This window comes from Crocodylus siamensis, chromosome 12, assembly GCF_052110815.1.
Source record: "Crocodylus siamensis isolate JL-2025a chromosome 12, ASM5211081v1, whole genome shotgun sequence".
Classification (NCBI taxonomy): domain Eukaryota; kingdom Metazoa; phylum Chordata; order Crocodylia; family Crocodylidae; genus Crocodylus; species Crocodylus siamensis.
In genome coordinates this window covers 21710159-21736663 of record NC_143406.1, presented here as the reverse complement: position 1 = coordinate 21736663, position 26505 = coordinate 21710159, and the positions used below count along the sequence as shown (strand labels likewise).

Genomic DNA, 26505 nt, shown 5'->3' with positions numbered 1-26505 from the left:
CCAAGAAGCAGGGGCAGGGATCCCCTCTATTTCTGGCAGGGTCCCAGGACCTACACAGTGACAGGGACCAGGGAAGGTAGCTAGCTCCATCATGCAGGGCTTCCCCCTGCTGATACACGAGTGCCAGTAGTTGCACATGAGCTCTGGGGAGCCCTGCGCAATAGAGACAAGCCAGCCTGGCTCTGCTCCTTGCCACCATACGCAGCTTCCAGAACTGGTTGGAGCAGTACGCCACCAGGCGGCTGTTCCTGCGTGGCCCATGAGCACCTCAAGAGCCCGCTGTCTGCTGCTGCCACAGGTGGTGGCAAGGGCTGTGCACCATGGGGGGCCACCCCCCTCAACCCTTCCTTACACCCCACACCCTTCCCACCTGATCTGTGCTCCTGCTGCTCCCCTGGGCGTGGGCTCCCCTGGGGCTACACTCCGCACTCCCACCCAACTGCATGCTCCCCCTCCCCCGGCTGCCCAGCGCAAGCACTACATCAGGGACAGAAAGAGCTACTAGATGCCAGGGAAGCCAGGTAGGTCCCCTGGTGAGAGATGTGGGGCAGAAAATTTTCTAGTGCTTTATTTTTCCACAGAAAATTTTCCACCCCACATCTTTGGTTCTGAATCAGATTTGCCTCAATTTGATCCTGAAATTGAACTAGTAAGTTACAGATAGTGAGTGACAGTGAAACTGGAGGTGCTGCAATGATCTCAGTGAAAGAGAGTTAAACTGTGTTGAAGTAGATGAGTGGACAACCACGGCATATCATGCACAGTGTGCTAAAGTTAGTGTGTCAACAGTTTTCAGTGCCTGTTTTTTCCTTAAATTTAAACAAACAAGGTAAGGGAAGTACATGCTATTTACTTTTTAACTTTATTCAGGGACAGACAGTAGAATGAGATCAATTAACTCTGCTTCTGGTCTTTCTGTACCAACACTTCACCTCAGTCTGGATTTAAAGCACAGCAGGGAGTACAAAAAAAAAAATCTCAACTTCTCTTCCTTCACTGTCATCACCACAGAATCTGTGGGATCACACAAATATACAATGAGAAATTTTCTACTACGTTATCACAAAGCTTATTTAAAAATAAAGGGAGGAAAAGGGCGGCCAGTAAGCGGCAAAACAAATAATTACTTCCCTGTGCACAAAGAAAAGAGCGGAGCTTCATCATACACTCCAGAAGGGACAAATATTCTTTATAGAGCCCTCCAGCTCTGAGGGCTGGATCCAGTGTCTCCATGGGCTGGCTCTTCCCCGCAGGACATATGATACCAACCCCTGGACAAATGCACTGATATTCATGGGAACTTCTGTGAGGAACGGGTGTCAAATTAAATGCTTGCTGTTGGTTTTTTTGCTGTTTGACACAGCCAGACAACAGCTTGTATACTCCAGCAATTATTGGTCACCTTTTGTCTCTTGTAGAGAATTTGTCCTGTCTATCCATTTTTTTTTTATTTTTTTTTTTAAAAGAGCCTCTCGCCACTGATATGCTGCTGAAGCCACCTGGTTCACTTTGGACTGGCGCTGGGTTTTTCCATCCCACAGTTTGAAAAAGGTCCCTGCCTTTTTCCATCTTCTCTGCTCCAGTTTCTATAATTTGTTTCCTCTACACCTCCCCCCCCAAAACTCAAAAAAGCTCTCAGACAGTAAGTGATAAGTAGAACTGTTTCAGTCATAAGCATCCCTCAGGCCTTCAAGCAACGGCATTTTCAAATTAGTTAGGCCGCCTTAGGAAACAGGATTTTCAGGAGTCATTTAAACTCAAGAACTAGGCAGTTCCCCCATTTTTTGGAGCAAAGTCAAAAATGATCTGGACATATAACTAGAAAGAGCAGAGAACACCCACAACGCCAGAAGAGAAGGGCATAATGATCTAGACTAGAGCAGCAGTTTTCAACTGGGTTGCTACAAGACCCTTTTAAGGATCCTGTGATGGCAGCACCAGCCAGGTGAAACTGTCCCACATACCTATTTCCAAGAGAGATGCACAGAGCTGGACAGTGAAGCAGCTGCAACAGGAGCAGCAGGCACTCCTGCCTCAATGGGTTTTGCTCCCCTCCCTTCCCTGCTCTACTCCTCTACAGGCTGGTAGTTTGTGAACTGGAAGTACAGGCAGCAGCCCCAGGGAGACTCTTTGGCTATATCCAGATGAGTGCAGATGTTTGGTTCCCCGGGTACAACCATCCATGCCATGCACGGCAGGTTACCCTAGGTGCGGTAAGGGACGCTGGGGCCAGCACACCTGCTGGCCCCAGCTGCCTTACTTGGGGTCCTGGGGGCTAGGAAGCTGCAGCTGCTTTGCTTCTGCAGCTTAGAGTCTGGCCAGCAGCTGGAGCATGGCTCTTGCCAGCCAGGCTCTAGTTTTGAGGGATGCATGCTGTCCCTGTGTACACCACTCCAGTTTTTTTCTGTGCAGAGATCCAGAGGTCAAAAAAACCTCTGCATTGCAAGACAGCAGCATGGAAAACACCTGAATGTGTGGTATGTGGTGCTGCAGATGGGTCAACTGGCGACAGCCTTTAAGTGTAGGGCACAGCCACTGTTTGGCTTCTGTAAAACCTGCATCTCCTATTTACAAACTGCCAGGTAATGGGGGAAGAGAGGGGTAGGGAGCAAAACCTACTGCAGGCTCCACACATCCTTCTGGAAAGAGGCATGTGGGGCAATTCAATCTAGTAGTGGCAGCCTGGAAATAAGAAAGCAGAGACTTTACAGTGGTTCTCAACCAACCTGGTCAGCCACCAAATTCAGACAAGTTAGAGGGTGGCATGAATTTAAAAGGCTAACATCCACTAATCTAGAGAGATTCACCTGATGCAGTTTATAGGCAACAAGCACACAATCCCAGGGTTAGCAAAAAACATTAACTAATGGAAAGCAGTCAAGCAACTACAGCCATACGTTCTCTAGTTTTGTTCTAGCAATTCAAACAGACTGTACTTGCCCTCAGGACAGCATGGAGTGGAAAGGTGGCGTCGATCAGAAATGTTGCAGGTTTGGCCCTTACAGCCCTATGGCTTGCTTGCTGATACAGACACAAGACACACTGCAGACACTTGAGCACTGAGTGTCTCCAGACAGAGCACTAAGGCAAGAAGCTTCTGACTTGCAGAGAAAGCCAGATGTTTCATGGCTTTGCCACTACAACTGGTACAGGTGTTATTCCAGGGTAAGTTTCAAAAGAAAAGGATGCCACCTTTAAAATGCTGGGAGTTAAGTATCAAGTGAGATTAAGTCAGTATACCCAAAGATCATGCATCATGGATACTTCAGCATGTTTTATTTCCAACAAACACCATGCTATTAACTCCTTTGTACTGAATCAAACCAACTCATATAGTAAGTTAATAACATTTCATTTATTTCTTTGTTTGTTTAGTTATATGTCATCCTTTCCAACAAAGGCTCAAGGCATCTTACAGTAGAAGACAAACAAAACAGAATGGTACCCTGGACAGGTGAAAGTACTGATCCAGAGCAAGAATCATAGGAGAGACCAGATTTGGGATTTACAGGACTTAAGGCCAGGAGAGATCAATGGATGCTCTAGTCCAGTGGTTTTCTACCTGTGGTCCATGGACCCCTGGGTGGGTGAGGTCTGTAGAATATGTCTAAGGGGTCCATGAAAGATGACTATGATCAATCAAAAGTATGCGAATACCCACGCTTACAATTCAAAGGGGTCTACACCTCCATTCAAAATTTCCAATGGGGTCCATAACTCCATTCAAGATATTTTTTAGGGATCTGCAAATCAAAATGACTGCTCTAGTTTGCTTTCCTTACATTGACCTGATCAACATCTACGAGTCCCCAAATCAGAGACCTACAGCTTTACTGTCTGCTGCACTTTGCTCTTACTGGCCCTGCTGGACTAAGTGAGAATCTAACTATCCACTGAGTTTTGGGGATTATCATCAGCACTTGTTGGCAGTCTGAGCAGTGGTAGACAGAAGTGAGACCAAACAAGTGTAATTCACACAGGACACAGCCCTTAATTTTATGGCTGCAAGAGAAGCTGACAATTTTGCAGGAGCACTAGCTTCACAATATCTATTTTCTTAAAAACAACTCCCACTTTCATTTGATTTTGAAAACCTTTGCTTTCATTACGTTAAATTTCTAACTTTTGTGGATACCAAAGGAAGCTTAAAAATGTGAGCATAGTGCAACCTAAAGTATCAAGCCAGAACCAAAAAAGGAAAAGGAGGCTCTACCTAGTTTACTGGGCCTCCATCATGTTTGGGTTCTAGTAGGTTGAGATGTAACAGATTTAAACTCTATTCCTCAAAAGGATGGGGTGTACCATTCAAAGCGTGCACATCGGTTCTCTAAAGTTAAGTCATGATTTCAGCTTGATCTGCCTTAGCAACACACACAGCACATTCTGTTCCAACCATTTTTCCACAGAGCTGGGAACAATCATTCCTTCAGACTGTGTGAAATCTGAAGGTCCCCAAGGACAATTTAGGAGAAATTGGGATATGCACACACACCATACACAAAACTTGTTACAGGCACAAAATAACAAGATTTTTTAATTCAACACTTCCCTGAATGCAGATTATGTAGCCCTACACCGGGACTCTGCTAGACCAGAAATTTCCCCAGACACTTGGTCTTTGGAATACAGCAAGAACTCTGGGAAAGGGATACAGTTACTCCTGCTAATAGGAACAAGCTACATCCCCAACATAGGACCCTGGCACTCTTCCAGCAACATGTGTTACAACTCTAGTTTTCCCAAGCACTTTTGCCCATGAACATCTCAAATATACCCCATCCTTCTTGATGATACTGCTGGGGCTGTTATGGCCTAATGGACTGAGCCCCAGGTTGGAGAGGTTCCTCAGTGACTGTGGTCTTCTCCTCAGACTGCTCAGTACCTTTAGCACTTAAAAGGGAGTAGGCTGGAATGTCAGCTGGTTGGACCCTTCCTGCATGAATAACATTTGCAGTCAGGGCGGCTAGGATCTGGAACCAACTTCCAAGCAAAGTGGTGCTGGCTCCTACCCTGGGGATCTTTAAGAGGAGGCTTGATGTTCACCTGGCTGGGGTCATCTGAGCCCAGCTTTTTTTTTTGTCCTCCTGCCCAGGCAGGGGGTCGGACTTGAAGATCTACAAGGTCTCTTCTGACTCATCTTCTATGATATGCAATTTATTTTTTTTAAACAGAAGAACTACAAAGTAGTTTTTTAGTTTGTTTTTTTTTAAATCTGCTGCCTTAAAGGAGTTCTGTTTCTGAAATGGATTTTGGCATTTGTGATTGCAGTAAGACAGTTTTTTAAACCATCTAGAGCAGTGGTGATCAACCTTTTTGTCCACGGAGCCAGGTGGGCAATGCCCCAGGGACTGAATCTAGCCAGTAGACCCAACCCAGTGCCCAGGGCACATGTGGCGGGGCTCCATCCAGAAGGAGGTAGGAGAGCAGCCCATCCCCAATCCAGACCTGTGGGGAAAGGAGGCTTGGCTCATCTCCAACCTGACCTAGTGGGTGGGGAAGGGGTATGACCCAGCCCTGATCTAGCTCTCCAGTCAAGCACCATGGGGGAAGGAAGCATGGTTTGGCCCCAAACAAGCCCTGTGGAGGAAGAGGTGTGGCCTGGCATGAACTGAACCCCATGGGGGGAGGTGTGGCTCAGCTCTGGAAAAGAAAGAGGCACGGCCCAGCCCTAATCTGGCTAGGCAGAGAAAGAGGTTTGGCACAGCGTTGCAGGGCATAGCTCAGCCACATGGGGAAAAGGGGGCTGAGCTATACCCCACCCCAGCTGCACAGAGGGAGGCGGTGTGGCCTGGCGCCGATCTGGCCATGCTGAGGGAGGGTCGTGGTTTTGCTCTGACTCACTGCACGGGGCTTGGGATTTTGGCAGTGGGGAGGGATGGCAATGTTAACTACCACTGCTGCACGGCCACCAAATTCCCTGACTTGAAGGGAGCCCTGCAGGCTGGATTCCAAGGCTCTGCAGGTCATACTTGGCTGGTGGGCCAGAGGTTAAGCACCCCAATCTAGAGATATTTTTTACAAAGTAAAGAGAGTAAAAATTTGCCCGTTCTTTATATGGAAGAAATATGGGATTTTCAATAATACCGGGATACAATTTCCTTTGAAAACGCAGAACACAGAAGCTTTGTTAATCTTCACTTTAAGAAAGCTATGAAGGGAGCCACTGAACTGTTCAATGTCTGGCCCGCAAATAAATTAACACTTGATAGAGACTGAAGTCTGACACAGAGTACTACTACTACTGAACATGATGCAGAGCAGTGAATAGGGACAGAAAAGAGTATTTCCATGGTACAAGAATATGTAGGAGGCAAAATTAAAAAAAACACTGAAAACAAGCAGAAGATTTTATAGACATTAAGGCTGGAAGGGACCTCGCAAGATCATCTGGTCCAGCCCTCTGCCCAAAAAGCAGGAAGTCAGCGGGGGTCAGATGACCCCAGCATAATAACCATTCAAACATTTCTTGAATGTGTCCAGAGCAGGTGCTTGCAACCACTTCTGGGGGACTCTATTCCAGACTCTGGAGACTCAGATGGTAAACAAGTTCTTCCTTATGTCCAGTCTAAAACGGTCTTCCAGCAGGTTTGTGACTTTGTCTGTTCACCAGGGCACACCAGGGAAAGACATTCTCCCAGATCCTGATGTACACCCCTGATATACTTATAGGCTACCACCAAATCCCCCGAGCCTACACTTTTCAAAGTGAAGAGTCCCCTGTCTCTCAGCCTCTCATATGGCCTGCTCTCTTGACCTCTGATCATGCACGTGGCTCACTGCTAGACTCTCTCAAGCTTCTCCACATCTTTTTAAAACTGTGGAGCCCAGAACGGGATGCAGTACTCCAGCTGCGGCTTCACCAAGGCTGAATAAAGCCGGAGTATGACATCTTGGGTCTTGTTTGAGATACACTGGTAGATGCAAGCCATGGTTTTATTTGCTTTGTGGGCTGTGGCATTGCATTGGTGACTCATTCATCTTGTGGTCAACCATGACCCCCAAGTCTCTTTTGAACACAGTGCCAGTGAAGCACTGCCAAACCTATAGGTATGGTGTGGGTTCTTTATCCCAAGGTGCAGCACCTTGCATTTCTCTGTGTTGAAGGTCATCAGATTTATATCTGCCCATCTTGCGAGCCTATCCTGGTCAGCCCGAATCCCCAGCCTATCCGTCAGTGTGACCATGCTTGCTTCCCCACAGTTTGATGTCATCCACAAACTTAGCCAGCCCACTTCTGATGCATGAATCCAGATTGTTCAATATATTAGAGTACTGGTCCAAGTACTGCACCCTGAGGGACGTCACTGATCACCACACACCATGCTGACTTGGTTCCGCTGACCATCACTCTCCAGGTCCAATCAGAGCCAGTTTCCCAGCCATCGAACCATAAGGCTGTTGAGGCCACAGTTCCCCAGTTTTGCCATGAGGACGTCATGGGAGACCAAGTCAAAGGCTTTTTTGAAATTCAAGTAAATGGCATCAACCTCTCCCCCCAATCCAGGTGATGAGTCACCTGGTCATAGAAGGAGATGAGGTTGGTCAGACACGGCCTACCTGTAACAAAGCCACGTTGGCTGTCTCCCAGAATGGCACCTTCTGTCAGCCTGTGGTTGATGGATTCTTCGATAATTTTTTCCAAGATCTTCCCAGGGATTAGTCAAACTAATTGGCCTGTAGTTTTCTGGATGTTCCTTCCTTCCTTCCTTTCTTGAAGATAGGCACCACGCTGGCCTTCTTTCAGTCTTCAGGAACCTCTCCTGAGTGCCATGAGTTCTCAAATATTTGCGCCAATGGTTGAGCTATGATGTCAACCAACTCTTTTGGCACTCTTGGGTCCATTCCATCAGGGCCTGGTGACTTATGGATGTCCAGTCTCTCAAGGTGTTCCCTCACAAAGTCTTCAACAAATGTAGGCATATGGTCACCCGTAACCTTGTAGCCCTGTGTCCCATCAGGCAGAGTGATCCCCTTGGCTGGTGGAAAACTGATGCAAAGTAATCATTGAGGAGATTAAGCTTTTTCCTGCGTGTCAGGTGTCAGCTGCCCCATTCGATTCAGCAGGGGTCCAATGTTGACCTTGTTTTCCTTTCAATTTCCTAGGTATCTGAAGAAGGACTTTTTAATTGTCCTTGATTCCCATAGCTAGCTTTAGCTTAGTATCAGCCTTGGCTTTTTTGGTCCATTCCCTAAAGATGCAGGCCAGTGATGCATAATCCTCCTTAGAGGTATTTCCTGTCTTCCTTACAGGCTTCTCTCTTAAGACTGAGGAGGTCCATGAGTCCGCTATTTGGCCAAGGGGGTTTCCCAGCCCTTTTACTACCTTTCCTGCAGGCCAAAATGAACTTCCTTTGTGTTTTTAGGATTGCATCCTTAAGAACTGACCACTCATCTTGGACTCCCTTTGCTGTCAGATTGTGATCTTTCAGGACCTTGACAACCAGCCTCCAGAACTTGTGAAAGTCAGCTTTCCTAAAGTTGAGAATTTCTGCATTGCTGACTGATTTATCAGCTTTGCAATGGATAAAGAAGGTGATCAACTCGTGATCACTGTAACTGAGCTTCCGTTCAATCCTCAGGTCGCTCACTAGATTATCCGCTTTGGCCAGAACCAGATCTAGCAGCGCCTCGCCTCCTGTCAGCCCATGGACTTCCTGAGTCAGATAGAGCTTGTCAATACAAGTGAGAAAGCTACTCAACTGATCAGATTTGGCTGAATGCTCCTCCCATGAGATGTCAGGGTGGCTGAAATCACTCATGATAACTGTGCACTGAGAGCATGCAGCCTCTGTTAGTTCCCTAGAGAATTCATGGTCAAGCACTTCCTCCTGGTTAGGAGGTCTGTAACAGACTCCTACAGTAATATCCCCTTCACCACATTCTCCCTGTGTTCTAACCCAGAGGGCTTCAAGTCACCCTCCTTGGGTGCCTATGTCAGCTAGCAGGGAAATGTACTGCTCCTTGACACAGAGAGCTACATTCCCACCCTTACTCCCAGCACGATCCCTCCTGTACAAGGTATAGCCATTTATATTCGTACTCCAGTCATAGGTGGAGTCCCACCAGCTCTCTGTTATCCCTATGAGATCATATTTCTTATTGTTTAGGCTGGGATAGGAGTAAGTTTGATTGTATTTCCTGACCTACTGATTATGTGTTTGACTCTTCCTGGGCTTGTTCTGATGCATGTCCACCCGTTGCCCAGTGATCTTAGTTCTGTTGAGCAGGTCAGCCAATCTGGTTGAAAACAGCTTTTTTCTTGTTCGGGTAAGGCAGAAGCCGTCTCTTCCTAGCAGAATGCTGCCTCTCTGCCTGAGGTGTGGACTGTGATTGAAGAAGCCGAAGCCTTCATAGTGGCACCAGTGCCACAGTTTTCTGTTTACCTCTTCAATACATCTCATCCTCCTATGCCTGTGGCCTGTAATGGGGAGGATTGAGGAGAAAACCACTTGTGCCCCCAACTGTCTAAGCCCAGCCCCCAGAGCCCCATAGTCACCTATGATCTGCCCGGGATTGCTCCGAGCCGTGTCATTTGTGCCCACATGGATGAGGAGCATGGGGTAGAGGTCGGAGGGCTAGGTAAGTTTTGGGATCCTCTTGGCTGCATCCTGGATATGGGCCCCTGGGAAACAGCAAATCTCATGGGCTAAGGGGCTGGGGTGGCAGATCGTACCCTTTGTCCCCCTCCAGAGGGAGTCTCCCACAACAACCACTCTGCACCTCTTCTTAGGTGTGGTTGCTAGTCACCTTCCTTCCTCAAGTGCTGGAGCCAGCAACTCTGCTGATGTTGCAAGGGGTTCATATCAGTTTTAAAGCGTCAGGGGGGTGGTGACCCTGGTACAGGATGCTTTGGGGCCAGGGGCTACCTCTGTCCAAGTAACCCCCACCTGGACTTTACAGGGGCTCCTCTTGTACACCCTCATCCTGCTAGCCTTCCTTGCTCTTCCCTCCTCAATCTTTAGATGAAGAGCCTTTTGGTAGGCATCGGTCTCCTCTTCGCCATTCCTGATGGCACGCAGCCTCTGAACCACAGCCTGGAGCTCCCCTATCTGGCATTCCAGGGACTCTACTGTGAAGCACACCCCACAAGGGGAGGTGTTCTTGTTCCTGAACCCACATGCCTGCATTTGTGCCAGGCAGCCTCCACAGCCAAGAGCCAGGGGCTCTGCCTGGGTAGAGCCTGGAGCCATGAGCTCCATCTGGGTAGAGGCCTCAGTGGTACCAGGGGGGTGGGGCATGCGCCTCCCTGGGGGGGTAGACCAAATAAGAGTGGGGGGGGGAGGGGGCAGGGGCATAACCCTCCTTAGCTCCTTTCAGCTGCCTCCCGCAGCTATCTAACACTCACCAACCACAGACTCCACCTACTACCTGGCTGCGCTGGGGGGTCAAGGTTGGGGTCTGCTGTGTCTGCTGGGGATCCAGGCTTGGAGGGGTGCAATGGGCTTCCACACATACGTTTCATGCTGGACCCCAAAGTGCGGATTCTGCTGTTGACAGGTCCTTTTAAATCCTGCACATGTGCAGTGAGCCTGCTGCTGTGCTTCTTTAGGGCCTGGGAGATCCCTGACCCACAGGAGAAGGGGGCATATAAGTGCCTCCCCCTTCCTCTATTTCACATGCTGGGTGGCACCGGGACGCGTGGCTCCCTGGGAGACTGAACTGAGTAGCAGCTGGGAGGACACAACAACAATACACCCTCCTTGGCTCCTCTCAGCTGCCTCCCACAGCTATAACATCCACTCACTGTGGGCCCCACCCACGCACTTCTCGGCTGCACTGGGGGTCAAGGTCAGCATCCACTGCATCTGCTGGGGGTCCCTGGCGCTCGTAGGCTCACGGGGGTGTGACAGGTTTCCACCCGTGCAGAGCCGGACCCCAAAGTGTGGCTTCTGCTGTTGGTGGGCCCTTTTAAATGATACTTTTATGCAACCTATAAATAGCATGCCTCAGGATATTGAAGTAAACAATGTTTCACAATAAGAATTAGCATAAATGAGCAAGAACAGTATTATCAGCTAGACTAAGGCCTACAACAAGGGCGGGCATTTATTTCGGGCAGAGGGCTGCTTACTGAGTTTTGGCAAGCCATCAAGGGCCGTATGACAGGCAGCCAAGGGTAGATAGATATTAATTTTCTAAACTTTTTTAGGGGCCCCACGGGCTGCATAGAACAGCCCGTGAGCCACATTTTGTCCACCCCAGCCTATAAGAAACTTCAAATCCTCAAACTTAAGCTGATTGCTAGGGCTACACCGATAAAGATTTTCTCAGTGGATACTGATAGCCAATGATTAATCACCCATATTGGCTGATGCCAATCCAATAACCAATATTTAGTAATACTGCAAAGCATTTTAAACTACTGACATAAATACAAAACAAACAAACAAACAGGTTTAACACCCCCCCCCCCGCCTGCTCTGGCCCTTGGTGAGGAATGCAGTGACTTCTTTATTCCCATGCACATAGCTTCCTCGCCTGCAGCTCCTACCCATTCCTGTGCAGCCCGTGCTGCTGTCCTGAGCAGGCAGGGCAAAACCCTGAACAGAGAACAGCATTAGGTATGTTTGGAGCCACAGAGCATGATGCTGCCTCAGTGTCCACAGTTGCTGGGGCAAAGCTGCTTTTGCAAGGGTGCTTGGTGCCCAGCAGAGCAGAATGTCCCTCATGCGGCACCTTACCCTGCCTGCGCACAGCTCAATGTCTCCATGGCAGCCCTGGTGCTCAGGCCCCTAGTGCACATGCAGCACTGATATTGCAGCAAGAGCCAGTAATGGTCCCTTTGTTGCTGAGCGCAGTGCCCTGTGACCACTCTCTAGCACCCCCTCCCCTTATTCACCAGGACCTGGAATCTGCTGTGGGTTTGGCCCATCAGCAGTGCATGGGGACTGGATTATGCTCACCAGGGTGCTCTGTGGACACAGACTTAATTAATCAGTTACAACACCAAAAGGAAAGGAAAAAAAAAAAGCTGATAGCCAATAACATCATTTCTCATTTATCTGTGTTGATCCAATAGCCAACTGATATACTGGTGCACCCCTATGTGATTACCAGCTGTAATAGCAGTGTTTCAGTTAAACACCTGAAAGCACGGGGATTTATGCCTGCCCTGAAAGCTTCTTGTATTGGCTCTTCCCATCAAGGGAAAGCCTGGCTCGGTACTCAATGGCCCCTTCTAGTTTAGCTGGTCCTTTTGTTCTGAAGCATGACAATCTAAGATCTCTTTGGCCAAGATATCAACAGTTACTAAGCAAAAGCACACAGATATACAGGCAGTCCTCAATTTACAACTTTGAGTTACAATGTTTCTAAATTGACAACCTGTTTCAACTTTCTGACCTCAATTTTGACTTTACAGTGCTTGATCTAATGCAACACCAAGCCAGCAAACAAGTTTGCTGTGTTGCCCATCTCCCTGGAGAACATCTGTCCAAACTTCCTTGGACGCTTTCTTTAAGAAAGCAGACAAGACTCCAGAAAAATCTACAGCCAAGACTCCTGAGAAGACTCCAGCCAAGAACCTTTCAAAAAGTCCAACCAAGACCCCTCAAAAAAGTCCCAAGTCACCTCAAATAAGTCCTTCCAAATCAATATGATTGCTATTTACAAAATAATTAATGTAGCTATATTACTCATCTATAATTGACTGAAAACAAAATTCTGGGTTATTTTTGGTGAAAATAGGTATCAGGCCTTGAATCAGGAACCACTCTTCCATTTATAACATCATTTCCTATGAGAAAAATTGGTTCCGAGTTACAGTGTTTCGAATGAAGATGTGGTTTTAAGGAACCAATTGTGTTGCAAGTCCAAGGACTGCCTGTACACACATCCATCTACAGCACTTTACAACATCCACCTGCAGTTGTAACATATTAATTAGATCTCATTACTACAGCTTCTGCTTTGTATGTAGCTCATCTGATTGATCCTACCATCTCCTATCTCTTGGGAACTCCTGAAGTAAAGTGTGGTTTTATATGTAGCCCTTAGGCTTTCTAAGCAGCTGGAAGGGGTTTCAGTGTTCTCCTGAGTATATGCAATCGGAGGGAAAAACTGGTGATGGGTCTGGTGTTCGGTCTGGAAATAAAACTACAGGAAATTCAGGAAAAACTAGTGACAAAGGTTTAAAAACAAGTCAGTCAAGTTTCCAGTAGAGGTGAATAAAGAAAAGCAGGCCAGCAGGACACCAAGGTGCCCAGAGAATTAATAAAACAACAAGCACAAACGGTGCTCTTGAGATCCTAAACTCAGATCACAAACATTGCCAGTGAAAGTGCTTCCTAGGGCATCAAAACTCAGCCTCAAAACAAATCAAATGCACATGCATAGGTAGGTATGAACAGGTCAGCATTTTTCAGGGCTCCGGCTGTCTGGCACAGCTAGAACTCCTCCTGCCCACAACGACCAGGGAAATCCTGCTAGAATCCATACAGCCACTGGGATATTTGAAGTCGAATCTACTACTAAAAGTTCAAATATAAGTATGTCAGGTGGGGTGTGATTTTTACTATTTCTTTCTGGTGTGTATGCAGTGATATTAGTGTAGTGGTATGTACTCCATGTCTTAAAGAAATGGAGAATTTGCATACAATAACCTAGTAGTGGTGTAACTGTGGCCATAGTAGAGGGCTATACTGGTATGATACCGGCACTGTTTGTGGTGCATCTTTTAAAAAGGCAAATAAGCCCTAAGCAGAACCACTGCTACCACAGTTCTAATCCAAAAGTAGCAGGGCTTTAATATGGGGACAGGCTGAACCAGAGGGTTGTCTGATTCCTAAATATCCCTTACAGAAACAATTGGGGGTACAAAGAAGAAACAAAGACAAAAATGAATACTACTCTAGTGCAGTGGTTTTCAAACTTTTTTGTATCAGGACCCATTTGTAAACATCAATGGTCAGTCCTGACCCAGTACCCCTTATTCCTGATCCACTACCCTCTGCCCCCAGGCCCCAGCCCCCCAGCGTGCAGGGCAGAGGGGGTTGTGTGTGGGCAAAGGGGCCCAAGCAGCCCCCTGCAGGCTGGAACTCTGCAAGGGAAAAGCCAGTGTTTCCCACATTTTTCTCCTTTAAAGGAGGTTCCATTTTAAAAGTTTGTTCACGATCCTTTCATATATCCTTGAGACCCACTTTTGGGTCATGACCCACGGGGTTGAGAAACACTGCTTCAGTGATTCCATGCTAGCTGAAAGGGCCTCTGTATAATTCTAATTCTCTTCACTATTACTATATGGGTAAACAGTAAATTCCCTGATCCTAGAAACAAAAAGTTCAGTGCTGCGAAATGCATCTAGGCGAGCAACCTTAAACAACAAAATTAACTTTCTAACACTTTGGAAAGCACAACATAGAGTTATTTTATTTTCTTTTATTACAAGAGGGTACAGGGAAAAATACTGTTCTCATTTATGTCCAGACAGTCTTCTAGCAAGATGACATTCTGGGGAATTATTGTAGTCAACAAGGTGGCTGCTGCTCTCTAACTTAGCAACGTATATGAGTAACACACAACTGTACATGTGGAAAAGATTCTAGCTCCTGAGCCTGGTCTGAGTCTTGGGGGTGGGGGCAGGGGAGAGCCTGGAGATATAGATGGACAGGGTTTTTTTTGTTTGTTTTTTTACTCGTACACAGTAGCTTTTTCCTGTCATCATGAATAACGCAATGCAAATTTAACTAACCTAGCAGCTTTCTCTTTTGAACTGGAACGGGTTTGCTACAAGTCACCTAGGGGTAAGCATTATGGACAGCTATACATGTGGAGTGGACGCTTTAATTAGAGCGGCTCTGAGAGACACTTTAGTTAAAGTGCCTGCAGTATCACATGTATTCAGCATCCTGGTGGCGGAGGCTTTAAGTGAAGTGTCCTCACCACCATTCTGAAAAGCAGGGACGCTGAATACACTGGCAAGGAGGCTGCTGAAGCATGCTAATTAGACTTGCAGCAGACTCTATTAATAAAGTCTGCTGTGATGTGTGCTAATTAGCACATATTGGAGCAGAGGTCCATCACATGTATAGGTGCCCTCTAACTTTACATTTACCACTGGCTACCTAAGTGACTCCTGAGCCAGAGAGGAATGTGTGTTAATGGTTACTGTTGTATCTCAGACAAAAGGGCAGTAGTTTATATTACCTGTTGCAGAGAGGAAGGGAGAAGAGCCCAAGCATTTGGTGTTGGAGAACCAAACAAAGCAGCAAAAAAGCAGAATTACAACTTTCCAGTATGGACAAATCACTTGATCCAGGTCAGTTTTTCCAGCAAACACCAAGGTTTTATTCATGTTACATTATCCTTTCTTACCTCAATTCAGATAAACATTCTACATAAAACACACAGTAGCTAATGTAACCTTCCATTTACAAACATTAGGTGGGATTAGGGAAGTGTCACTAGATTTGTACAGGAGAGGTGTGGAGCTGCTGAAAGAAGTAGGTAATAATTCCAATACAGCTGTCTATACCAATATATTATATTTATATCTGAAAAATTGAACAGAAGGTACAGTGGAAGCAGGGTGGATAAACAATGACAACTTGATGTTTTAACTATTTTGAATTAAATACATTTCTCAAAAATAACCCATTTAAAATTAAAGTCTGAAGCCTAAATTTGCTATATCATAAATTGTTTTAAAAAGCAGCACAATTTAACTCATAATTAATAAAAATATGTGCCCTTAATTATGAACAGAATCCAGAAAATATTTTATTTTTCAGAATCAACCTGTCATTCACTGGAACAAAGAATTAAAAATTAAGGATTTGAATCAATGCCTATTAAGATATTTTTTCAGGGTGCACTGATATAGTGTCTCTTCCTGTTTAGTAGGAACTACCAAATTTAGTGTAAAAATATACTTGCTTGCAAATCAACAAGCTTTAATTGTTACCAGCTGAGAATGAATCTTTTCTGGAAAATAAATACACAGCAAAACAAGCCTAGTGATTTACAACATGATTTCTTGTTTACTGATTCAACCTACGATCAAAATCAGCCATTTAGATCTATTCAACCAGACTGACAGGAAACTAGGGTGGCTGAAATGTTAAAGAACTAGGTTTCTTCACTGTAATGAGTTTTATACATAAATGGATCCTGTAAATTTGGGAAACACTATAAACATAATCCAGCCACTCCATTCGCATACAGGCAGCTGAACAAGCCAGTGCTACAAGTAATTCTTTAGTGGGGGGTAAGGATTCACACCTGCCATTACTTAGCAATGGCTTGTTCTGAGAAAACATGTTAGGTTACCAAAAAGAAATATTCTGTTGCATTACCTGCTATAAAGAAGAGCTCTCTCACAGTGAGGGTTTTAGATTGCCTAAAAAGCTCCAGGAACATGCCATGTGTTAGCTGGATTTGAGGATTGCTGTGGATCTTCTCCACATGGCAAGTTTGCTCAGTAGGGTATCAGCTGCTAAGTCCAACACTGAGACACACATCTGCTGCTGAAGGGTTGGCATTGTTCCAATATTAATCTAAAATGCCCTTTCAATCTATACTGGACAAAGGTCTGACTAATTCTCATAGACCAACATAGCTTTCCCTCCTGAATTTCATTTCATGGTTACTGCAATTTATACTGCTGCTGACTTCAAGAGGAATGTTCAGCCACCAACTAATCCACCCTTTTCCTTTTATTAGATGCCAGAAGGGTTCCAACTAGATACAAAAACCTTACACTTCATTTAAATGCTCACAAGTTTAGGGGAAGTCCATGTGGTCAGTGGTTCAAAGTAAAAGAGAAGAGCCAGGTTTCTACTACATCTACTTGAATCTAAAATAAGGCTTTTCTCCCCACAATCAAGGGGGACGGGGGGGAAGCCATCTTAAATTAGAGTATGTACTGGAGGCAGATAACAGCTCCGCTCTGGCTTTGGCCTCAGGCTCCAGGCTGAAGCTGGAGCCAAGCTGCTGCCTGTCCTTTGCCAGGATGGCTCATGAAACAGGAGAAGAGGGCTTGTGGCAGGAGAAGCTGGGAAAGACTATGAAGCCTGCCACCCTCCCTTCCCCCCAGCTACTTACCTTCTGCTCCAGCTCCACCCCCTCTGGCTGGGTCTGGAGCTACCACTGCTGTAGAGCTGGAGCTCCCACAGAAGGGAAATGGCAGTAGGGTGGTGTGCATGAGAGAGAGAAGACGGTGGCAGGGAAAGGGGGAGCAGGCAGCCCTCACACAGGCACAAAAGGGGCAAAGAGCAGGAAGGGCAGCCACCAAGGGAGGTAGAGGGAGGGCAGGTGGCCAGGTTTAGGCACAGGCACTGGAAGGACAGAAAATCGGAGACTGGCAGGGAGGGCAAAAGATAGGGGTCTGGCCCCTCACCCACCACCGCTGCTTTCCTTGCCACAACAGTGGAAGGGATGAATTTAAGATTATCCTTTAATAATTAGATTCTAAGCTAGAAAATCATAACCAATTTATAGTGTCCTATGTATAGAATGTAATTATTAGGGAGTGATCTTAAATTTGAAGTCATCTTTAATTCAGATAAATTAAGGGTTATTAGATATTTCACTCACATTAAAATAAAGCAGGAATTATGTACCTAGAGACCAGGTCCCATTTCACTTCAGAGAGACAAGTGAACAAACTTGATTCAGCTTCCTGTGGAAGGGTCTTTTTTAGGTCTGCTACGTTTCATCCTCACAAATGTCAAAGTACTGTTTTTATACAGTGCACAGTTATCTTGTAGAACTCGTTACCACAGGATGTTAGACAGGCAGAGAATAAAGTCAGGTTCCAAAAGAAAGGAGACATATCCATTAGGGCCGAGTGAAATTTCACCCCCAGTTTTGTTTCAACACGGTTTCAACCCGTTTCCCCCTGGGGAGGCTATAAAGCCTGCCAAGTTTCAAGGAGATAGGTGGAGGGGTTTGGGGGGAAAACTATACCTGAAGCTGCAGACAAGCAAGACTCGTGACATGGGTGACAGTGCATGTGTTAAGGCGCAGCAGGGTGAAAGCTGCAGGCCTGCTAGCCTCTGCTGAGGTCACGAAGCCTGCCGGCTTTCAAGGAGATAGGTGCAGAGGCTTCTGGAGCCCTGCACCTCTAGCTGCTGACAGGCAAAACTTGTGCCATGGGTGCTTGTGCAACTGTGTCTGTCTTGAGGCACGGGGAGGGGGGAACAGGGGGAGGAGAACTACTGTAGGCCAGGCTGCTATGTCCTGCTGCAGCCACAAAGCCTGCCAGCTGTTAAGGAGATCGGTGCAGGGGGGTTCTGGGGCCCTGCGCCCCTAGCTGCTCACAGGCAAAACTCATGTCATGGGTGCTTGTGTAACTGACCGTCTCTGTCTTGGGGCAGAAGCAGTTCCTGGCTCTGTGTTGATTCTTTCCTCTCCATCCTCTGCAGTTTTGTAGGTGTTAATCCTTGCTCATTAATTCATTATGCTGGCTACCTACTGTGTATTGAGCTGGTCCCTGAGTGAATCATGACTGATTGCAGAACACAGCAGCTATCTAGCACAAGCACCCATGTCATGAGGTTTGCCTGTTAGCAGCTGAGGTGCAGGGTCCGAGAACCCCCCTGCACCTACCTCCTTAACAGCTGGCTGGCTTTGTGGCTGCAGAAGGGCCTAGCAGCCAGGCCTACAGTAGTCTGTGCCCCTCCCCTCCTCCTAAGACAAACAGTTGGACAAGCACCCTGTCATAGAGTTTTGCCCATCAGCAGCCAGAGGTGCAGGGCCTGAGAACCCAGAAGTCCCTGCACCTATCTCCTTGACAGCTAGCAGGCTTCATGGCCTCAAAAGGGGCTAGCATGCCTGCAGTTCTGACCTGCTGTGGCTTAACACATACACATTACATGCGTTTTGCTTTCAAAATTTGGAGTACAATTTCCCCGAACTCCCTGCACCCTTCTCTTTGAAACTTGGCAGGATTCATGCCCTCAGAAAGGGCTACCATTCCTGCAGGTTTCATCCAAATCAAGCTTGAAATGAGATTGTTATAGGCTGTTTTGTCCTTCACCATTATACCCTACAGGCGAAATGTCGAAACAGTTTCAACCCTGTTTCAACAGAACAAAACAGAACAGCCGTTTCAAATCGAAACAAAATCTAAAACGAAATGCTGTTGAATCAAAACGCTGAAACAAAATGCTGAAACAAAATGCTGCCGTTTCTCACAGCCCTAATATTCGTAAATGATAGATCCATTAACAGCTATGAAAAACGAGTCAGTGTGTATCCCCAGGTGCCTCTAAATCAATGATGGCAAATGCAAGGGTGGGTATGTGGGACAAGGAATGTATCACATTAGACATACCCTGTACATAGTCCCCTCATCTCCCCCCACTCTTGCTGTGCAAATTCCTTATACAAAGAATTTATATGTCCCTGTTCTGAAGTGGTATCTGGTATTATAAAGATGAAGAAGAGAGTAATGCCACAGAATCCCCAGAAGAACTTTAAGGGCTTTTCCCTTAACCTGGAGTGAAGGGTGTCAGTTATTTGTGCAGTAGAGTTAGCTAGGTTGACAAAATCTTTCGCATTTAAGTGTTGAGACTATTTAATATTGGTCAATATGTTTTCTCTCCCCATTTTCTGGGAAGTACAGAAGCATGTTCAAATTAACATCCTCCACAGTTTCTTCCATTTCTCCTTGTAACAAGAGGGACAAGTCCTAGCAATTAGTGTTAGGCTCCCCATATGGGATCCCATTTTTAATTCTGTCAGGACGTTTTATAAATCCATCTTAAGATTCATATTGGATGAGGAGTACTGAAGACTGACAACCCAAAGATGTGGCCCTCTTCAGCTTCAATAAATAACCTGTACCCAAGCTGCTTGGTAAGAACTGTTAAGAAATCAACCTTCAGCTTCTGGGCGACAAGTAGACCAGTCGATATTCTTTTTTATTTAGGTTCTTAAACAATATCCAGGACCATGGTATCCAAGTGTTTTCCGAAGTTACATGTTTCTCTTACTTCCAGGTCAAGGGCACCAGAGGGCACCGAATCTTTGAAGTCACAGAGATAGAGAGAAGAAAAGGCCAACTGGGGAGGGAAATGTGGGATGAAGTAGTGAATTTTGTATTTTGTTCTGAAGATGTTACAGCATCACAACTGGAGAGGAGCACTGAATCACCAGGGACAACAGACCATACCACCTTTGGTCTCAATGCTACATTTGCTTACAAGTTATGTTTTACTGGTCACAAACTACTGCCCTAGAGAGGAATGACTTCCCTGAACACCACTGTCCCTCCCTGTTCTCACTGGCGTTCAGACTGCACCAGCAACATCTTTCTGCGTGGAGCTGCCTCTCTCTACTGCCCGGCTTTCTTTACAAAATTCTAAGATTTCACACCTTTATATTTTGTTGGTGGGTCTTGGTCCAATTTCCAATGATGTTAACACCACACCTCCTGGAAAGTCAGTACAGGTGATGGCTGAGACAGTGCAGAAGGCATTCCCAGATGGTCAATGTGCTATATTGCTTCTGCGAACAGAAGTCTTCAGTGCTGCCTAGACCACACCCTGTTTGCATTAAAAGAAAAAAAAAACAAACCCTAAAAAATGGAGATGCACACACTTCCCTTGCAACTTCAAGCTTCATTTCCCCAGCCCAAATTTAGATGTGCTCAGAAAAACCTGGACCAAAAACTTGAGTGAAACAAACTGATTTTGTATATTTCATTTTTCACAGTTGGTTGGCTTCCTATCACAACAGTTCAGATTTTGAAATGGACACCAAAAAGAGACTAAGAAATGCATGTTCAGAGTCTTTCAATGGAATACGATATAAAAAAGATTAAACCTCACACCATGAATTATTCTGTTACATCACTAAACTGTGTTGTCAGCTCTTCAGCTCTGCAACTTCGATTTTAAAATGTAATGACTGAAATGGCCAGTTATGCTAGAGCCTGTATCTAGGTGACATTCTATATTTAAGACAGTCTGCAAGTAGCACAGCTTGCTGATGTCCCAGATACAGCAGCTGCCCCAGGGAACGAGGAACAAGAATCATTAAGAGGGTTTTGTTCTTAAACCTTTTGTGGTCAGATGTAGAAAAGAAATCTGTTTTGTGACACTAGCTTTAAGGGGGATGAAAGCAGAGGGCTACACTAAAGCCAGCAATAGGAAACCTGCCAACAAGGGGAAAGATTTAGTGCCATGCAAATGCTGAATACAGCAACATTCCAATAGCAGCTGCTATCTCCAAAACCAAAAGACATGCTGGGCACATTGCCATTTCAGAATTAGAACAGGCAACTACATTTACAATGTATGCAGGAACAAAAAAAACAAACAAACAAAATCCCAGCTAGAATCTCAAACCAGTCTGCAAAGCACAAACTGAGGGAATAGGACTTCCTGTCTGTCTAACAAGGGTGGCATCTAGAAAGCCAGGCCAGGCTCTTGAGCAATAATTCTTAGCTGTCACTCTTAAGCACCATCAGTTAATAACATCCACTCCTGTAGCATACCAGTCAACTTAAAGGGACTGCCAAGCTACTTCTGCTTTTTAACACCTGGTTTGCACGGGCTCCCCAAGAAACTCAAAAAACATTTCTCTCCCCACTGGCCACCACATTCTTTCCCCAGACCTTGCATTTCAAATACACTGCAAGCCAACATGGCTCTTTTTCCACCCCCCCAGGAATGACGTAATTGTCATAAAGACATTAGATTTGGCTAAATGTTGAAGTATGTAGGACAGTTGTCTGGAATGAGACACAAGGACTTGGGGGGTGGAGTGGGGGGCGGGGGGTGGAATCCTACTCATTCCCAAACATCAGAAGACTGAAGTACTAATAGTAACCCCCAAGGTCCTGGGTGACCCAAAGCCAGTAAGATCAAGATCCACAGAACTGGTTCAGTGGTAGACAGATCAACAAGGAAGCCCAGGCCACCTTCTCTTTGCCATACAGCTCTAATCATTCCTTGTTTTTTCTGAAGACAATCAAGCACAGTAAGGAAAGTAAAAGTAAATTCAATGAGTGAGCTAGACCAGTGATGCTCAATCTGGGTGCCATGAAATCCTTTGAAGTGTGCTCCAGGGTGCCACACAATATGAGCACTGTTAGGTGCACAAACCCTGACAATTGACAAAACAAACCCAGAGATTTCAAATAGGAATCTGTAGTGTCAAAAGTTCTGTTATGTTCCAAGTTCTCTGAAATAGAGAAACTACTTTATTACAGCATTTTCCTTGTGTACAGACAACACGCATCTTTTTATTCTCCCCCACCCCCTCCAACAGCAACTGGAAACCGCAATGAGCATTATATGCACAAAACACAGTAAGAGTAGTTTAAAGGGCAATAGCAAAATAAAAGTCTGCAAGCAAGTCACGGGAAGCAGACAGGGCCGTCCCTACCTGCTGTTGCTCAGTCACTTATCACAAGAAGAGATTGTGCTTCCCCATCCTGCCTTCCACAAGCCAGGTGCATGCTCTATTCCAGGTATGTTGTGCACAAGAACGTGGTGTTTTTCCATAGTCAAAAAGCAAGTGAAAGCCAAGACCTAGTACTTGCCAAGGCCTGCCAGGACTCCACGAGGTGAGAACCACTGAGCCAGATGCCAGCACCACAAGTACCAGGTTATCCTTGACACGTCTCCCGCTCACTCCTACTGCCGTGTGCCAGCGAGGACAGGCCACAGGAGATCGCAGGGCACCACTGCCGACGCTTCAGCGACCGAACCAGGGTAAGAAGTGACGCCTGCTGCAAACCCTCGGTTCTGCCACTCCCGAGCTCCAGCCACCGAAACACGCCCCCCGTCAGTGTCCCTGTCCTGCACCGACCCCGCGCCCAGCAGCGGGGCACAGCCGGGCCAGGCCGCCCGCACTCGGGGCTCTGCCCCGCCCGGCACAGGCCGAGGACCGGGCCTCGCCGCGCCACGAGCCCCCCGAGCCAGCCCCCACTCACCGCGGGCGGGCGCCGGACGCCTGGGCCGGGCCGGGCTGCGCCGCCTCTGAACGCCAAGTCGGGGCCGCGGCGACGCCAGCAGCGCCACTTCCTCCCGGCTGCCCCCGCGGCGCCCCCGCCCCATTGGCTGCCCGGTTCCACGTGACGAGTAGTGCCACCGCCTCGACGCGTGCGTGGAGGAGGGCTTTGGGCCCCCAGAGCTCCCGCCCCAAGGCAGCCGGGTCCTGGAAACGCGAGCTCCCCTCCCCCGGCCTACAGCAACCGCTGCATCCTGTCCCCCGGTGAGGAAGGCGGAGGCCGGACAGGATAGGTTTGTCAGAGGCACAGATGGCAGCACGGTCGGAGCAGCCGACACTAGTGCGACACGAGCAAGTGCTTAAGTAGGGAACTGCCACAGAAGCAGGGATTTAGGAGAGGCAGCAATGAAAGAAACTTAAGTTAACACACAGGTACTCACGAGGGAAAAGCTGAGGTAATAGATGAGGCAGATAAAAGCCCCTTTTGGGGGGGAAAAAATGATCTGGATTTGTTGAAGCTCAATCACTTCAATGAGAGCTCATCATTCATCACAGGAAAATGCATGTTTAAATCATCTTTGCACAGCACATCTCCAACAAATCTAAATTAGTTTTCAGGAGAAAATACCAATGGAGTTTCAGTATGACTCTCAGTGACTTAAGTTATTAGAAATACTATTGCACCTTAAAGGGAGCAATACAGTTTCTCTCTAAAATGAGGAAACAAATCAGGTACCAATGCCTACACTACACAGCATGAACAGTGCACTTCCAAACATAATGCTAATGTGCCCTACTCATAACGTAAGCCTCTCTCCAGATCCAGCAGGCTAATTCATGCATTTTATTTAGAGTTTTAGAACTGCAATCTTTGCACGTGAAAAGGAAAATTTATTCTGACGGAATTCCTCTAAAATAATATCCCAGGGCAACATGAGCAATTTTGTACATGCCATCCTGAAAGATTTCATTATGGTGATGTCATATGTAAAATTTTAGTTTTACCAGAGGATTTTAAGCAGTGGTTCTCAACCTCTTATTCCAAGACACTTTTTAGCTACTTCCATTTCCTGTAATTCTCCAAAGGTGGCTCAGCCGCAATCAGTGCAACATGCGACTAGGAGAACTGACAGGATCTTAGTGTGGACAGAATGAGGACTGCAAACAACCGTTAGTAGCAAAATAGTAACTAGGGATCCTGGGTTTCTCCAATTAAAACCCCCATAATCCATCACCCCCTCACAGCTCCCCCACCCCTGCTGGCCCCCAGCTGCCAGGTCCACAGAGTCAGGTCCACAGGCCCCTGCAGCAGGTGGCTGGAGTGGAGTGGAGCAGAGCAGAGTCTTGCTTCCTCTCCCCCATGGGTGGCATGAGCAGAGCCTATGGCGGAGTGGGGGGAAAAGAGGGGGAAGTGTATTTCCCCTTCCTCCTCACCCCACGGGCTCTGCTCAGGGCTGCCCTCCATGGACTTGGGCTCCCTGCCCTGCTCCTGGGGCCCAGCAGATGAGACCCAGTGCAGCAGGGCAGAGATGTTTGGTGCTACCACTGCAAGCCAAACACCACCATGGTGAGGCACCTCCTGCCTGCTTGGTAGCAGCAGCAGACCTAGCATGGACATGTGCCTTCCACTGCTACCAGGTGGGCAGATGGCACCTTGTTTGCTATGGCAGTGCTTGGCTTGTGGCAGCAACACCAAGCTTCCCCTCCCAGCCCTGCTCTGTCCTGCTGCATCAGGTCCTGCCCACTGGGCTGCGGAGGCCCTGGGGGGAGGAAAGGCAGCAGGGGGCCCAAGCTTGCAGGCAGCCCCCATCCACCCCCACCCTGTACACAAATCTGGTTGGCATGAGCCTCCCAGCCCCCCTTCTCCAGCCTGCAAGGGGAAACCCAGTTTCCTGAATTTTTCTTTAAAGGACAAAATCTGTGTTTTACTGTATTTTCCTGTAGTGAATGGAAAACCCAGATCCCCGATAACTCATACATGGAGCACTACTAGTATAAGCTCTCTCATTGTTTCTTCCTCAGGAGCCGAGATCAGTATCTAAAAACTGTATTGTGCAAGTGTCTTCTGTACAATAAGAGGATGAAGACCGTTCATGTAACAACAGATGCTGGCTACTCCTTACCCTAGAGCTACTCCTTGCCCTTTAAAGATTTCATAGATTTTTTGGGGTTGGAAGGGACCTCAGTAAATCACAGAGCCTGACATCCTGCCCTGGGCAGGAAAGAGTGCTGGGGTCAGATGAGCCCAGCCAGGTCTTTGTCCACTCTTCTCTTAAAGACCTCCAAGGTAGGGGAAGACCACCACCGCACTTGAAAGGTCATTCCAGATTCCGGGAATCCTTATCATGAAGAACTTCTTCCTGGTGTCTAGTCTAAATCTGCTCTCTGTCAGTTTGTGGCCATTGTTTCTAGTAACTCCAAGGGAAGCTCTGGTAAACAGAGTAAAAACAGAGTATCTGCAAAACCTTTGCTGCACTACCCCACCAACGAATTTGTAGATGGCCACTAGATCACCTCTCAGCCTTCTCTTATGGAGGCTAAAGAGATCCAGGTCCCTCAAATCTCTCCTCATAGGACCTTACCTGCATGCCCTTAACCATGTGAATGGCCCTCCCCTGGACCCTCAAGGTTATCCACATCTCTCCAAGTGCGGTTCTCAAAACTGGATGCAGTACTCCAGCTGCAGCCATACCAATACCGCATAGAGGGGAAGTATCACCTCCTTAGACCTGTTTGTGATGCACCTGTTAATGCATGATAGAGTGTGGTTAGCGCTGTTGATCACTTTGTCACATTGTTGACTCATATTCATTTTTGAGTCAACTATGAATCGAGATCCCTTTCCTCTGCTGTGCTCCTTAGAAGGTCATCTCCCAATCTGCAAGTGTGTTGGCAATCCCTTCTCCCTAGGTGCCATACTTGCACTTATCTTTGTTAAACTGCATCCTATTTTGTTCTGTCCACTTCTCTAGCCTGTCCAAATCCACCTGAATCCATTCCCTACCCTCCATTGTGTTTACTTTGCCCCATAATTTGGTGTCATCTGTGAATCTGGACAGTGTGCTCGCTCTCCATGCCCTCGTCCAAGTCACTGATGAAGATATTAAACAGCACTGGTCTAAGGTCCGAGCCTTGGATAAAAATGGTCTCCTCCATCAAACCAGTATTTCATCAGGTACTTCATGGTTTTGAAGGGAGATCACTATGAAAACACTTAGATTAAACACATTTAATCAACATTAGCATTATGAAAAATGCAGCAAGTAATTCCAAAATATAGGAAACAAGGGGTTTTTGTTTGTTTTTAACTCCTCCAAGCAGCAGTTGACAGTATTGTGATATTTAGAGACTGGCATCATCTTGGTACTCACCCAGAACCACCTCTCAAGCACTGACCAAGAACAGAGGGTATAAGTTCTTTTCCTGTTTGTTCTGTATGGGAAATATTTATAAATGAAACCAGTTAAATTTGAAATTAAACTATACTGCTTCAAAGCCCCAACAGCAGAGAACTTCAAGGCACTTTAAGTTTTTTTGTATGCTAAAACTGAGTTTCTCAAATAAATGACATACTAACAGGGAAAGCTTATAAAAGAGGGAGCAAAC

The 26505-nt window shown here is 46.7% G+C and overlaps 1 protein-coding gene across 2 annotated transcripts in view; it reads right to left on the bottom strand.

Annotated features, from left to right (window-relative positions):
* NAA60 (N-alpha-acetyltransferase 60, NatF catalytic subunit) overlaps window positions 1-23031 on the bottom strand; it is a 38527-nt gene extending 15496 nt beyond the window's left edge. Inside the window, exon 1 of one of the 2 annotated variants that reach the window (XM_090024617.1) lies at window positions 22883-23031. The gene's annotated coding sequence lies outside the window, so the exon portion shown is untranslated. Of the gene's footprint in view, window positions 1-22332; window positions 22851-22882 lie in introns of those variants that run through there. The other variant, XM_090024616.1, reaches the window with a different exon arrangement.
* Window positions 23032-26505: the final 3474 nt, after the last annotated feature.